This window comes from Hydra vulgaris, chromosome 04 (assembly GCF_038396675.1).
Source record: "Hydra vulgaris chromosome 04, alternate assembly HydraT2T_AEP".
In the NCBI taxonomy this organism is placed as follows: Eukaryota; Metazoa; Cnidaria; class Hydrozoa; order Anthoathecata; family Hydridae; genus Hydra; species Hydra vulgaris.
Genome location: NC_088923.1, coordinates 51170001 through 51187500, shown reverse-complemented (window position 1 = coordinate 51187500; position 17500 = coordinate 51170001). Strand labels below are relative to the sequence as shown.

Here is a 17500-nt window from a genome sequence, read left to right as displayed (position 1 = left end):
ATAAACTTAAGTGGCGGAGACCGGAGTTTGATTCCCGGTTATGTCATCTTGTATTATCTTTTGTTTTAATGACGGATCAAATAAAAATAAAACATACCTAAGGCGGACGTTTCAGGTACCCCTCTTCAGAAAGACTGTAAAAAACGAGTTTTAATCGAGATCAATAATATTGAAAACAAAGCTTAAAACCCAGTGGCGAGAGTAGGCTACCTATAGCCTTTAATTCGAGGGGGAGGGGGAGGGAAGAAGCAGCAAGTTTTGTGCCCTTTTGCTAATTTAAGAAGATTTTTATTTTAGCAAAATCTAGTGGTAAAACTTGGAAGATTTTGAGACCCTAATGATAAGTTGTCTGTTTGTTGTTGTTTTTTTGGAGGAAGGGGGGGGGGAGGCATCAAGCCCATTAGCCACGGCACTGCTAAACCTGTTTTTTGTTGACTCAAAAATTAGGTTGCATGAAATACGCCGTACTCAGGGCCAGTTTATAAAATGTGGCATGTGTGTATGGGCACCCGCAGGATTTTTTGATGTTCCAGATAAGACACTTTCACCCATCGTGCAAACTCCAAACTTAAGTATGTTTATACCTATACCAAATAAGGAGACCTTGCAAAAATTGGGATGGCGGAGGCCTGAGAACAAAAAGCCCTAGAATGCTTGCCCACCACTTCCCCCTGCCCTTACGTGTGGACACTAATGTAGTACAATTTTTTACATTACCATCTAAAACTAAATTTAAATTTATCGACAGATTTTAAATTTTGTAGAAAAATATAGTAAATTAAAAAATTGCAGCCCTGCAAAATTTACAACTCCCTTATTTCGGGGATCAATGTGTGAAAGTGTCTTATCTGCGGGCACTCGTGCATGTGCGTGCATAGAGGAAAACTATACCCTCTACTTCCTATACCATCCATCTTTTTTATGTTGGCAAACTAGGATCTTTAGTCAGAATTTTAACTTTTCTATTGATTAACTGTTTAATTGTGATGAACTAGAAAATCAAAGTACGTACTTTTAAATTGAACCCTTCCCCACCATACGCTTTTGTACGCTTTTTGAAGAGCTTCCCCTGCCCCCTTCCCCCTATGAGCGTACGTACTTTATGGACGACCCCTTACGGGCGCGTACAATAAACGGCTTTTAAAGTAAATCTATAAAATAACAATTAAAGTTCATTAGACAACCAAAAGCAGATTAGAAAATTTAAAATAATATTGTATTGAAAACCACAAAACAAAAAATTGTGTTGGGGAAGGGTAAGGATGGGAGAAAATGTCAAAAGTTGTCAAAATTTGCGTTTTGCACAACTCGTATAAAATATATATATACAATTTGTTTTTTTTAATAAATTATATAACATGTTAAACTTAATGACATTAGTTTTTTAAATGAGTAACTGTTACTTGAAAAAGTAATTTATTTTTACGAGTAAAAGTAATTTGCATTTGTACTTTTACTTGTCAATGTAACTTACTTTTAATGGTAAGTCGTGTAAATTAATTTACTTGGAAAAGTAATTTTGTTATAGTTATGTGAAAAATTTACATCAAAATGTAATTTTCTTTTTAAATTTAAAAAAAGTTATTTATAAAGTAAACTTACATAAATGTAATATTTAAAAAACATGAACTTTACAAAGTAAATAAAACTACATCATCACAACAAATTACTTTTACGTGTAAAAGTAACTAATAAGCAAAAACGGCTTACAACTAAAGATTGTTATTTACAATTACAAATAAAAAGTAAATTTCGTCTTTTACATTTTAATTACTTACTTTGTAAGTAATTAAAATGTAAGATACATTATTTACTTTCTCAAAGAACAGTCATTTCATGTTGATTTCACATATTATGTTAAATACGCTACCTAAATTTGAAATGAATTTGAATACGCTACCTATCTCAAAGTATATTATACTTTGAGATAGGTAGCGTATTCAAATTCATTGCCTGTTTGAGGGCACTTCTGGGTAATACTTCAGGTATTACTCTAATGTATGTGGGCAATGTTTGTTGTGGAGCATCGAGAAATGACTTTTTTCCAAATACAACATAAAGGGTAGTTCTATTATTATTAGGGGCAAATATAGTCAACATGCGGGTATACCAGTTGTGTAGAGACAGGCTTTCTTGTCGTATGAGTGTTTAGTCGTAGTTAGGCCACAGATACTACACGCGAATAAAGATATTTACATAAATAGCTGAGTGCTAATAGGGGCTGCTAAATAATAATTGATTTTTTCTTTTTTACTTTTTCTCCCGTTTTTATCTTTGAATTTGCCATTTCAATCAAGTATTTTGTTATGGCAATATGACGCAATATAATATTTTTGGTATCCGCAAGGACACCCTGATAACCTCCTTTTTGTTGCGTTGGTGTCAAACCAGAACAAGGATGATTAGAAAAATAAAACTTTATTCAAATAAAATAGTGCTTTAGAACAAACTTGTAATATTTTTTTCAAACTTTAGTTTGACTTTACAGGTTCTTTGTCTACTATCATATGTCCCGGAATCTTGAGATTGATATTTCACTACCTTCCAGATTAGATAGAGCTCTGAGACTTCCAACATTTGTGTAAATTTAATAAACTTACATATTAAAATTGTTTTCAGAGCCAACTGGAGAACTTTACTTTTTTAAATCTCATTTTTTTTATTTTACTTTATTTTTCAGACTTTTACTTTAATTTTACTTTATCTTGATATCATTTGTGCAGTCCCAATAAACATGCATGTTGAATTTCCTTCTTTAAAGGTGGGGTTTATAACGTTTTAGGAAAAAAGATTTTTTGCAAAAAAGCTTTGAAAAGGCATTTTTTTGATTTATTTGTTTTATTAATAACATTTTTGTCTGGAGGAAATAGACAAAAGTTCAGCGTAAAAAATGCCCTTATAAAAGTTTAGCGTAAAAAAAGGCTCTGACAAAAGTTTAGCATAAAGGAGCCGGGCTTTTTTATAGCTTTGTTGCTACTTTTTGCTTCTCTTATTCAGCGTGGTTGTTGTCAGGGCCGTCTCGAAGAGGTTTTTCATGGGGGGATAGGGGAGTTGTATGTGTTTATTGCTAAATAGAGACACTCACAGACACAAAAAATATGGTCCTCGATATTTGACATTTCGCAACTATACTTTAAAACTTGCCAACTGAAATGCTAAATACAAAATATGGAACTACATTGCAAAATACAGAGCCATTTTCAAAGCAACAATAAACCACAGTCTTTTAAAATCATCAGTTATTTAAAACTTTTAAATAACTGATGTAAATAAAGTCAAGATTAATTAAAATGAATTAATAAATAATGTTAAAAAAGTAAAAGTAAAAGTAATTAACTTTAAAAAAATTATAGTTTTTCATAACCACAACAGCCGCCTAATTTAACCGCGATTTTAGTAGAGTGGTTCAAAAAAGCACACTTTTAAATTCAAAATTATATGGTTGATTGTGAAGAAAAGTGTCTTGCTGTTATTTCATCTTGTAGATGAAATAACATCAAGTTATTTTTTTTTTAGCAAATTTTTGTTACTTTTTTTACTTTAAATTTTTGAAAATTTAAAGTAAAAAAAACTTAAGTATGTTCTTGTTTATATCACATTAGAATTTTTAGGAAAATGTTAAAACAACCACCTCATTCGGTTTGAGTGTAAACTTTATATAATCATACCTTTTGAATAATAAATTTTAAAACCTGTTGACTTAAATTTAGTGTAAAAAAATTTAAATAAAAATTAGTAATTTGTTGCCCTTACATTTGGGGTAGAGATGGTAATCGTTTTAGGGTATATTTTTTCTAGGCTCTAATCACCACAAGTTTTATTTCTTAATTTACGTATAAATTATTGCTTAGATACAGCTCAGGTTAAACCTATATTACACAATGGCGTAGCAAAATATTTTATGCCAGTAGGCATACTTATTCAGGTGCCCAATTTCTGTTTCACTGGAGCAAAAACTTTTACTAAAAAAACACAACAACAGAAACTCTTTAAATATATCATGAGGCTCCTAAACCTTTCGGTTCTGGGCCTAGTTGTTGAGGGACGGTAAATATTGCTTACACTAGCGTTGCTGTAGTTAGGCCACACATACTACACGCGAATAAAGATATTTACATAAATAGCTCTAAATATTTTACTCCTATAAAATGCTACATTTCTTAATACCTAAATAAAACTTTCAGGGTCTGGGTATACTCTTGAGCAGGTGGCCTTTTTTCTTATTAAAGTCGCGAGAAAACCTTACAAAAATAAAGCCTCCAAATAAAAATTTTGGGTCTCCAAAAATCTGCTGGACATAAGGTTGTAGCCCCTTTAATTCAGGACTGGTTTAAACTTTTCCTACTTAGTTTCTAAATAATAAAAACTTTTACGCAAAAAAACTTTAAAAAGAACTAACAGTTATGCCTATTATGCCTTTCAAATAGTCTACCTTATCTGAGTCTCACATATATACGCCTATACACATACGGTATATAGGCCTATATGTTTACGGTATACACGCCCTCTCACTGCCATCTTTCAGCTTTTACATTTTTGCATTACTGTTGTTCAAGATCCTCCTTAAATTATTGTAGAATATAAGTAAATTTTCTTACTTTTTTATATAGATTACATTTATATTCTGTACAAATTATATAAAATCTACGCTTCTGTAATTTAAGTTTTATTTTAAATAACTTATTTTTTATAAAAAATTATTATTAATTTTATTATAAAATATTTCTACTTGGAAAATATTATTTTATTTGTAAATTTAGTTTACATTTGGCAAAAAATTTTTTTTTTTTGCCGTTTCACATATTTACGACAAAGGCATATTACATTTATAAAAACTGGCAGGAGCAAGACTGTCTTATTATCGAATCCCTTTTACATATTGCCCGTGTTTATAAACAAATAAAATATACAAAAAACGTTAAAAATTCATAACTTTTATCAAATAATAAAATCACTTTTATATTGATTTAAAAATAAAGAAAGTTTTTTATACTAATACAAATATATTCGATACATGTTTAACAATATATTATAATATAAACGTTTTTTCTGTTTTAAAATTAACTTTAAAAAAAACAAATTAAAATTCTATTGTATTAAAATCTAAATTGAAGTAAGATTCTTTTAGAAACTGTTTTAAATTTTTCTTGGGAGTAGTGTTCTTTATTGAACATTTTGATAAATTTTTCCATAAAAAGGTCCTTGATTTTGAATTCGATAAGAACTTATTTTTAAATTATTTCTTGGAACAATAAAAGTTATTCTCCGAAAACTTTGTTAGATACTTATGAGGTCATTGATGATGGATATTTATGAGATCAATGATGTTGAATACTTATTATGGTGTGTCAATTATTATTATTTTTTTTTATTTTGAAAAACGGCAAGGTTACCTATGTGAAGAATTTTATGAGGATTCGAATCCGCAAAAAAAAAAATTAAAAAAAATAATGTTTTGCTGAGTGGATCAGCACTTTTTGAACGAAAAAATGACTAAAATACTAATTAACGATTATTTAACCAAACGACTAATTAACGAGGGGAAATAATAATTGAAAAAATATATACATTTTTTTAATTTTTAAAAAACATAATAACCATTATGTTGAATTTTAAGAAAATTTCAAATTTGATTCAAAAATGCCTAAAAATGAACACAGAAAATGAGTTTTTGTGAAGGGTATATTTACAAAAATAAGCCACTTTTTTCATATTTGGTAGAGTGCGTTGTTTTTTCTTTTTTTTATTATATTTTTTAAATCATAGGTGTATATTTTTGTGAAGAACTATATAAGGAATCCGAATGTAGCAAAATATTTAACAAACGGTATATTATATACTAATACGTTTATAATATATGCATATAAATATATTATATAGTGCTGTTATCTTTTTTAAATTTACATATAATTAACAAATAATAGCTAATATATTTTATTTAAAATTTTTAAGTCCAGCTAAGTTATATTTAGAATTGTTTTTGCTCATGAAACCACTGCTGGCTTCTTGTGCTCTTATATATCCTTCTTGCTTTTAATGCGAATATGTTTTCGCACAGGCCTATGTAACCTATATAAAGCATTAAAAATTATTTGGTGATTAAAAACATTTAATAAATTATAATATTCTTATGATTAGATAAAAAAGAAACCTGCGTAACTCAAAGTTCGATAGATTGTGAATGGCATGGCCAATTCGGAATAACCATAGGCTCGTAAAATTATTTTCTGACTTCATGGGTTGTGAGGCTTGTGGTAAGAAGTTGTTTGTATACTGAATCTTTCCACTCAATTAGATTGATCAATTTATCAGCATCAGTAATTATGCATGGGGTTTTGCGACTTCTTACTATATCATCTCCTAACTGGGTATTATCATCTCCTTCCCCTCTAATTTCTAGTATCTTTTGCATTTTGAACTTTCGCTCTCTTTATTGTTGAAACAAAAAAGAGTCTGAATGATCCATTCACAAAAGGCAAACCATGCAGATCTCTTTACAGTTTTATTACTATTGCAACAACCTCTTTTTTATTTGTTTTGGTTGTTTTAATTGGAACATTTGTTTTAGTTGTTTTAGTTAGACATTTTAGTTGTTTCAATTGGAATAAAATATGCCTAGGTCCATCTATTAAGTAATGTTTTATCTTTATTTGGAACCAGCAAGGAAATTATACACCAACTATAAATTCAATAATTAAACGTAGGTTTCTAAAGTTCTTTTCTGTTAAAAAATGAATTGAAACTCACAATTTACAGAAACGGTTGGCTGTAGTAAGCCATCTTGAATGAGAAACATGACCTATTTCAAGGTTTATTAAAAATTTCAGCTAAAACTTCAGATCTTATTGCTGTTACAATTCTGTATCCGTAAACTTGATGAGCAAAAAGATTCTTAACTATTTTGTGGGGCAAAGCAATAGGTGGTTCACCTTAAGTTACCCTTGCAAAGTTCTTGTTTACTTCCAGATCTGTAACTGTATCCAGTAGTTTACCTAATTCCCCGGACTATTTGTTGTTTAAAAGTGTTTTTCCGTCTAGTTCAACAATTTGATGTCTGAGGGGTAGTTCATTGGTATGAAGAGCGCATATTATCCAGTTTAACTTTTTATTAAGTTTTAATTCGACAAATTTTATGACACCTCCTTCCCCTTCAGTATTAACATTTGTTGCATCACCGCCCAATACTTGAATCGATTTTTCAACACCATGTTGAATCATCCATTCGACTAAATGATTGGCAACTATTTCACATGCTTTTTTTCTCCAGTTGATCTTTGTGGAGCAAAATGAAACAAAAATCTGCCACGTGGTTTCATGCATGTAGTATAATGTTCCGCTTTAAGAGATTCGGGAAAAAATCGGCTGGATCCTTTTACTTCTATCTTTGTTTTTGTAACGTCTTTTCTACTATCAAACAAAATACAATTGATGTTCCCATTGTCTATACATTTTAAAGCTTTAATTTTTTAATTCCATCATTACTTTATCTTAAGCTCTTATCAACCCAGGCAGCTGTAGTCAAAGCCGCAACAGCTCTAGAAGAAACTTCGTATCCAAATATATATACATTTTTTAGTTATATTTAAGTGAAGAGAGTTTTTTTTTAATTTAAAATAAAAAATACATATTTTACCTTAGACTATGTATTGCGATATTTTGTTCAATTTTAGTATTATATTTAGACTTTTTTACTTTTGAAATTGAAATATTAGGTTCTGTGTTGAATTCTTCATCAGTGAGTTCACCTTCAGTCATTGAAAAATAATTGTTTAACGTTATACTTGTTGTTATGCTGTCTGCCCTTTTTCTTTTAAATGCTTTTTTATTAGAATGGTTATATAGTGTTTTAACTTCCCTGTTGTGTTCAGTTTTTTTTTTAATTTAAAACATGTGTATTGCGACATTTGGTACACTTAATAAAAATCTTCGGAAGATATTTGAAGCAGCATTAACTTTATCTCTTTCGGTTTTAATATAAAAAATATATTAAAATAAGACTTTATATTCCTTAGAGCAGTTGCATGTAATGTGGGCTTACAAATGTCTACAAATAATTTTGCAACCAAACTCTTTACAACCAGCAACTATACACTTACAATTTAAAATATCAATGAGTTTATTCAATTTTACTGTAATTTTTTTTTTATTTTCTTTATTTTCTCTGTTCACTGATATTAAAAATGAAACGTCCCAAGCTTTTATAATTTTGTACACAATATTCTTTTCAGAATAAAATATAGGAGCTTTAAAATTAGCGTTTGCCTTTTTCCACTGCGTAATAACGGAACATGCAACCTTTTTTGCCATATCTTTTATTAAAAAGGTTCTGGAGGTTTTATTACATTGTTATCTTAATAGAACTGCATATCGAAGTACGTCTCTATATGTTGGAAGTTCAGAGAGTAACAACTCCTTTCCAGTACCAACTAAATCTATTAATGCGGTTTTTCTCATGTTTCTTGTCTTTACCGTTAATTTTTTGTTATAGGTTGCCATAAAATTTTCTACAATGTTTATATTTTGTTTAATTTATATATAATCAAATTTTCTTTTTAATATATAATCTTATTTAATCACTTTAATTTTTTATTGTCATACTTGTCACTTATACATCAGTAGTTGTGAAAAAGTATTGCATAATAAAATTATATTACCTTTTTTTTTCTTTATTTTTAATTTTTTATTTTTAGGTGCCCCAAGAAGTCCTAACGGTCTTGTCACAGAACACCGCGGAAGTGCATTTAACCGGAAAGTTCACGCCTCCTTCCTTACCGTGACGCGAAAAACCCTGATTACTTAAGTAATATAATGTCAATAAACAACTTTAACAAGTGTTGTTCAAAGAAAACATTCTTTACAGATGACAAGTTTTTATTTAACTATGTTTTCCTAATGTGTACTTATTTCCTATGTAACTATTTTATCTTGTAGACAAACAGAACTATTTATTAAATACAATTATATTGTATTTAATAACTAATTCTGTTAAATACAATATAATTACTATTAATTACAATATAATTGTATTTAATAACTAATTCTGTTTGTCTACAAGACAATTATTTTTACGGATTCGGATTCCTTGTGAAGTTATTCATAAAAATAAACTACCTTAATTTTTGAAACTTAATAAAAACGGAAAATGACAGCAAACACAACAGTAACTGTCTAAAAATATTAAAAAGTATTTCTCCTTAATTAGCCACACTTTAGTCATTCTTTAGTCGTTCAAAACTAAGCGTTCCCCCTGACAAAAATCTTTAATGCTATGTTTTGATTTTTAAAATTTTATTAAAAAAGGAAAAAACGACGCATCTACCGTCAGATTTTATGTTTAAAATGTTAAAAAAGTAGCTTATTTTTGTAAAATTAGCCTTCACAAAAACTCACATTCTGTGATTCTTTTTTATGAATTTTTGAACTAATGTAAAATTTTCTTAAAATTCTACATAATAACTATTCAGTTTAATAAAAATTTAAGAAAAAATATATTTTTTCAATTATTATTTCCCATTGTTAATTAGCCATATTTTAGTCATTTTTTCGTACAAAAAAGTTAATTAAAAAAAAAAAGATTTTTTGATTTTTCATTTTTTTTTGCAGATTCGGTATCCCTATAAAATTCTTCACCTAAAGTAACCTTGCCGTTTTTTAAAATAAAAAAGAAAGAAAAAAAATGAAAATCGACACACCTTAATACTTATGAGATCAAATATGTTGGATAGTTATGAGATATTTTACTGAAATAAGATTATAATATAAGCAAAGAAATTCCATGTATCATTTTAGACACGAAAAGTAATATTTGGTAAATGTTTAGTTTATAAATATATAAGGCCTTAAGACAATTTAATAGTGGCTCGTAATACACAGTTTTGTTTGCCCCAAATACAATCCTACAAGCATGCTTTTGTTTACTATAAAGTTTTTTGAGTTTTTCGTAATTCGTACTTCGCCACGCAATGTTTCAAATAGCTGAGATAGAAAGAGATAGCTGTGAAAAAATGAAAAATATATTTTCATTAGAACTCTAGTATTTAAAAATAGTTTACTTTTATAAAGTACGGAAATATAATAAGAGGTTTTAATTTCAATGGATTTGATGTGAAACTTCCATGACAAGTTTTAATCAATAACTACTCCTTAAAATTTAACAGTAGATTCCCTTTTTACATCTGTTGTATTGAATAAAAGTTTTGGCAGTTTAATATTATCAACTTTATTTGGTTTGTGGAACAGGATGAATTTAGTTTTATCTACATTTAGTGAAAGGCGCTTACTTATAAACCATTCATTAACTTTAGATAATTCTTCATTAAAAATTTTAAAAAGATTTTTTATATCTTTGCGTGAATAAAATAGATTGGAATCGTCAACAAACAATTTAAGATAAAATTTTTTAGATGCTAAAAAAAATCATTTATGTACACTAGAAACAATAATGGTCCTAAGATAGATCCTTGGAGAACCCCGCAACTTATGAGTTATTTTTGGTTTTATTCGTTTCAAAGGTAATGCATTGTTTCCTGTTAGGCAAATACTCTTTAAACCAAAAAGTTTAAGTTGTTTACTCAGCAAAGTTCTGATTTTTTAATAAGGATTTCATGATTGACAGTGTCAAATGCTTAGGATAAATCAATGAAAACTACTAAGGTAAAATAATCTTTATTAAAAGCATCCGATATATGGTTTACAAGTTCAATTACCGCGTGATCCGTAGAAAGATTTTTTTTAAACCCAAATTGTTTGTTGTACAGAATGTTCTTTGATACTTAATGATTATAAAGCCTATAGTATTGGTGTGATTTTGGCTATTTTAAGTTTATCTGGTATAATACCAGACGTTAATTAGAGATTAAAATTGTGAAACAGTAAGGGTTCAATAATATCAAAGACAGATTTAACTACATTAAAGCTAATTTTATCTATGCCTGCACTTCTGTTATTTTTCAAAGTGGAAAAAGCATTACGCAACTCACGTATATTTAAATTTAGTTCTGCCATGATATTATTTGCAAGTTTTTTTTTAATATAAATTTTTTAAAATTAGTTACTTTTATAGGTAAATGTAAAATACAGATTTAGCAACTATTATATTATGTAATGTAATTTTCAATAGTGATTAACTTGTAAATGTGAAAGTAAACAGATTTTTTAAATGACTTACTTTTGAAGTTAAAGTAGATTACTTTTTGATGTAATCTTCTTTTACATAATTTACTTAAAAATGTAACTTTATATGGTAAATTGTGAAAAAAAATTTACTTTGAAAAGTAATTTCGGTTTTAATAATGTAAGAAATTTACATCGAAATGTAATTTCTTTTTTACATGTAAAACAAGTTATTTTTGAAGTTATCTTACCTAAATATAATATTTAGAAAGCTAACGCTTGAGGTAGGTAGTTTTAGAATTTCATTGTTGAAACAAAAGGTAAAACACTGATGGGTCTATATTTCTCGCATGACTTTATTTTTCTTTTTAGTAAGCGTAATGTCTACTTTTTTAAATTCGTTGGGATAAACAATGCTTATAATACTACATCTTTATTCCATATGTTTAAAAAGTATTTTTAACATAAATCTTCACTCAACTTTATTGCCGTAACAGGAGTTAAAATTAATTTTTTTAATTTTTTTTATTAAAGACTTATTATCATATTTTCTAACTAAAATGGTTTTTGATTTTGCAACTTTGTTTTACCAGACTAACTTTTTGATGATGTATAAATAAAAATGTCGCACTAAAAAGAGCACTCTCTAAACATATATAGTCAGTGATTCTTACATTTATGTTACAACGTTTTGTAAGATATCCGTGTTTTAATATATGATTTCCATCTGAAATTGATTTCCATCTGATTATATCTAGCAAGTTCTAGATTTAATGATACGGAAAGGCTCCGGCGCCGTCCACTAAGTTCATTAAAAAATCTTTCAATTAACTCAATAATTTTAGCTAAAGCTTTTTCAGACATACCCTTAATATCATTCTTATTAGAAGTTGAAGCAATATTGGATTGCAGATATACAGTATGCTTTATAGTTTTGGAGGGTTCACTATCTTAAACGCTTCCGATACTAGAGGTGTAAAGTAGATGTGGCCCAGTTACCCCAGGCAACTAGATTCCAGCTTGAATTTCACATCACAGCTTATTTGGAAAATGAAATGTGTAATCTGATTTTGTTGCTAGGGACACCTAAGCTAATTGAGTATGACGCGGCTAGTTAAGCATAGGAGAAGTTGCGCAACTAAAATATCCCGCAAACTACGTACCAAACAACAAAACATCTAATGGACAAAAGATAGGTATATATACTGGTAATATAATGCGCATCAAATGGTTGTTGGACGGCGTTGAAGTAAGATGCGCGGGCACCTTTTCAATTTCTGACCAAAAAAGTACAAAAATTATTTTTACCATATTTCTCTCAGATGCTTAAAAAACTAAGTATCTCGCAATATTTAAATGTTAATACATTACCCATTTATTTGACTTTTGATCATACTTTGCTAAACATTTTTAAGTAAACATTTTAAGGTCTATACACCCTTTTAAATTAATCATTTTTAAATACTCTAAACAATTTAAGATATCTATAATTTTTTTTTAAGAATTATGTTACGGTTTAATACGATTTAAAACTATTAAATCTTTGCTTCTTTTAAAAATATTTTTACTTAAATACTACTTAGTCAATAAAATATATAAGTTAAAAAGCAAAAATTTAATTTTAAATAGAACACAAACACATTTATATATATATATATATATATATATATATATATATATATATATATATATATATATATATATATATATATATATATATATATATATATATATATATATATATATATATATATATATATATATATACATATATATATCTATATCTATATATATCTAGATCTATCTATATCTAGATCTATATATATATATATATATATATATATATATATATATATATATATATATATATATATATATATATATATATATATATATATATATATATATATATATATATATATATATATATATATATATATATATATATATATATATATACAGTATTGGACAAAACATTTGCAACCAACATCGAACAATGCTAAAAAGGGTTTCTAATTTTACATGTAGTAAAAACGAAATGAACTATACTACCACAGCAAACAGTTCAGGAGTCTGGAGTCATAGCATGCCATGACATGAGCAATCAGCTGACAGGTAACAGCACACAGGCAGAATTTCGTTGACAAGTGCCATTTTGCAACGGACAAAACAAGTGCAACTTTTTTGGTTTGTTTCATTTTCTTAAGTCTGGTCCTTCTCAACGTCACGGAAGTTTTTTAATAATTAAAGGAATATCCAGAAGTTTCCAGAAGTTTCCAGAAGCATGCAGAAGCTTCCAGAAGTTTCCAGAAGCATCTGGAAGCATCCAGTAGCATCCAGAAATATCCAGAAACATTCAGACGCATCCAGACGCATCCAGTAGCTTCCAGAAGCATCGAAAAGAAACATCTAGAATCTTCCAGAACAGGTTCACACAGGTTCATTTTACTATATAAGAGACATGTAAATCGAAATGTAATTCAGTCAGTATATGGAATTCAATCAGTCAGTATTATCAAGACAGTTTATCAAAGTAAGTTTTATCAAAGTGTTTTTTCGAAGAACATTAATACAAGAAGTGAAATACAACAAGTGTTTCATTACATCAATACAGTCTATATCCAACCAAGACGTTGTGTTCCACAGAGCATTATTGTAGCATCACAAGGTAAATGTAACACGGTAAGCCTTGAGAAGTGTGATTATTTATTTTTATTATTTTTATGACTTCAAGTGCAAAAATGGCTTCAAGTGCAAAATCCCGACAGTCTTGGATTGGAACTAAGAAAGAAAATTATTGGTGATTACGTAAGTGGAATGTCACAAAAAAGTATTTGTGATAAATATCGCGTGAAAAAATGGATTGTATCAAGACTTTTTTCCAAATATCGTTCTACGGGGACGTTGACAGCAGAAAACAAAGGTGGAAGACCGCGTTCCACCACTTCTAGAGAGGATTCTATGATCGTCAGATCCATCAAGAAGGATCCCTGGATATCATCAGTCGAGATACAAAAGCAATTAGAGCTGCCTGTATCGAACCGAACAATCAGACGACGTGCTGTTGAAGCCGGATTGTTTTCTCGACGCCCTGCAAAGAAACCGCTGATTTCACTAAAAAACCAGAAGAAAAGACTCCTGTTAGCTACATCTCATATTGACTGGAATGTGCAGAAATGGCGAACTGTCCTGTTCAGTGATGAATCGAAGTTCAACATCCATGGGTGCGATGGCATTTGCCGTGTACGTTGACCGGCCGGAAAATTTATTTTTCCGGACGGTCGACGTACACAATTTACGTTACTGCCAGAAGTCCGTGAAGCATGGTGGGGGCAATGTAATGGTCTGGGGGTGTTTTTCTGCTAACGATCTAGGTCCAATACATCAAAACGATGGAATAATGGACCGTTTCATGTATAAAAATATCCTCAAAGATGTTATGTTACCTCATGCTGAATGGAATATGCCAATAAAATGGGTTTTTCAGCAAGACAACGATCCGAAACACATTGCAAAAGTAGTCAAGCAGTGGTTTCAAGACAACCACCTATCGGTGATGGAAGGCATAGGTTCGATCACCTGATCGAATCTATGCCTTATAAGTCTAAAAGTTCGTTATTTTCATTTTTTTAATGTCTTTCTATTTTTCAATTCATTCAAACTCGAAAAGTTACCATGATCTAATAAAGGATCTCATTGGAAGTTAAAGCCTTGTTTGCAACCGAATTTTTATCCGATAAAAGGCGACCTAATGTTGTGTAAGATTGTATCTTTAAGTTAAAAAGTCATTTGATTGTACTAACTCATTATCTGGAGCAATAAAACAAGATGTTTGCGGTCTTGGCATTTGACAGTTTTTAAAAAAACACTTATTTTTAATTTAAAAACACTTTTACTTTCAAACATTTCCTCAAAAGAAAATTGAAATTATACTGAAGTATTAATTATGCACTCTCTTTTGTTATAAAATATTCTGAAAAAAAAAATCTTTTTAATTAGTTTTAATGCGCAATGTAGTAGTTGCGCCTTTTACATTTTTAATTTAAGTACATAAAATAGGACTCAACCATATGTATGCAGATACGTATGTATGTATATTTTCGTTTTATAAAAGAGTTCATAGTAGTCACAGAAACGCATTACTTGTTTACTGCAAATTACCCCACTGGAGTCGGTTAAGCAGCAGGGTAAACTTTTCAAATAATTTTTCAAACAAATCTAAAAACGTTTTTCTTTCCTAAGCCATTTTTAGCAGATAGAATTATCTTTGTAATGGTGAAAAAATAAGGTAAATCCGATGCACCGTTAACAAGATCTGTTAGAATTCATAAAAATTTTTCAACTAGCCTCGTCCTACCGCATTGACCTACTGCTTTACACTAGTTCGATAAATAACCCCTGGTGTCTAAACATAGCACCTGCACTTTTCACGTCTTTCTTTATCGGACAAATATAATTTTAACATATAAGTTTATACATAGTGGACAGCTGCGAAATATATATATATATATATATATATATATATATATATATATATATATATATATATATATATATATATATATATATTTGTATGTATATACACTTTAATAATTGTGTACAATTGTTTTTAGGAAAAACAGTTGTCATTTGAATTGTGAGCACACATTAAAAAAATGACAATGTTAAAGAAGCCTCCTGTTTAGTTTGCTGCTGTATTTAAACATTTTACTATTACTCAAGATAGGAAACATTTTGCCTGTCAGTGCGCTTTGATTCTGAACTATTTAAAGTTGTAAAAGAGAAAGACTGCATCCAAATTAATGAGCCAGTGACCAGCACTTCCAGTCAAGCAAAGAAGCAGAGAACCTTGCAGATATCAGTTGCAAGATATTTTGTTAGTGACAAAGTTACTGTGATAATGACATTAGATACATTTAAAAGACAGGGCTGGTGGTAAAGGATGGTTTGCTTATATCATCATTTTCAAAACCAGCTTTTATGGGTCTAAATAGAGAAATGGCCCGCAAGCTTATCGTTTCTCTGGAGAGAGAGAGAGTATAAGAAAATTAGTAATTGAAGAAGCTATTAAACAAAAAGAATCTCTCAAAGGACCCTTTGTGTTTCTTAAAATGGACGGCTGTGCACATCACAGAGTGAACTATTTTGCGATCAACCCCCGATTTGTTTGTGAAAGTAGTGAAATAGTTACAAAGACATTGGCAGTAAAAGACACCAAAGTTCATCACACCAGCAAATTTATCCAAGTCTTAGTCTAAAAAAATCTTCAAGAATATGAACTTAAAAATGGACAAGTTCTTTCAGTTGTAACTGACAATGCATCAAACATGATAAGTACATTTAAACTGATGAACAAAACTATTGAGTGGCAGGCAGCTGGAAAAATATACTGGGTTCAGAGAAACAGATATATTTGAAATGGAGGAACACAGTATAGAGACAGAGGAGCAAACCGAAGTTGTTTCAGATGAACAGCAACATGATAGTTTGGATGATCATGTCGATACGTTTTCGCATGCATCACATGCGCTGTGCTGTGCATGGACCACAACTGGCTCTACGGGATGGTCTGCAAAAAGGACATGCTGCTGCACTAATTGAAAAGTTGAGAAAATTGGCTACTGCTGCCAGAACCTCTAAAATTGACTCAATTTCGAAGAGACGCGCTGTAAAAGGGGCAGTTATTGATCAAGCAACACGATGGGGAAGTACCTACTTAATGATTCTACGCTTGGTTGAACTAAAACCTTTTTCTCTTAGATATGACTATCCCCCAATTAATTCAACATAAAAGCTAATGAAAACACGTGAAAGAGCTACAACACGTAAAAGAATTGCTACAACATCCATTTGCAGCGACAAAATTGCAAGAAGAGGACATAACTCAGGTATTTTCCTTAAGGAGTGGAAAAACTTGATGTTTTGCCTGTCCCAAAAAGGAGCATTTTTTGCAAGTGGCATTACCGCTTCAATAAAATAGAGACAAAAAGTACTATTAATTAATAAAATTCTTTTGGCAGCTGTTTATTTACACTCAATACATCGGATACTTCTTGATCATTAACAACTGACTAAAGGAAAAGAAGCTCTGTTTGAAATAGCTGTAAGAATGAACAACTGTCAGGAACAAGAGGAATTGGATCATTCTGCAACATCTTCAACATCATCTACTGATAAAGAATTTGATTTTGAGAAGTATTTGGGCCATAAAGACCGTATAAAACGTTCCTGCATGGAAAACGAGTCATTCCTATCAGAGAACACTGCTAGTAAATTTTAGCACAGTTTTTCATGTGCATTAAAAGTATTAAAAACAATTTGACCGTTCATCAAAAGTAACAGTATTGCAAGCAATTGATATGTATCCTGAAATTGTCAGAGAAGTTGC

The 17500-nt window shown here is 29.7% G+C and overlaps 1 long non-coding RNA gene across 1 annotated transcript in view; it reads left to right on the top strand.

Annotated features, from left to right (window-relative positions):
- LOC136079900 (uncharacterized) overlaps positions 1-8927 on the top strand; it is a 37717-nt gene extending 28790 nt beyond the window's left edge. Inside the window, exon 4 of the long non-coding RNA XR_010638317.1 lies at positions 8691-8927. This is a non-coding gene — a long non-coding RNA (uncharacterized LOC136079900). The remainder of the gene's footprint in view (positions 1-8690) is intronic.
- The last annotated feature ends 8573 nt before the right edge of the window (positions 8928-17500 follow it).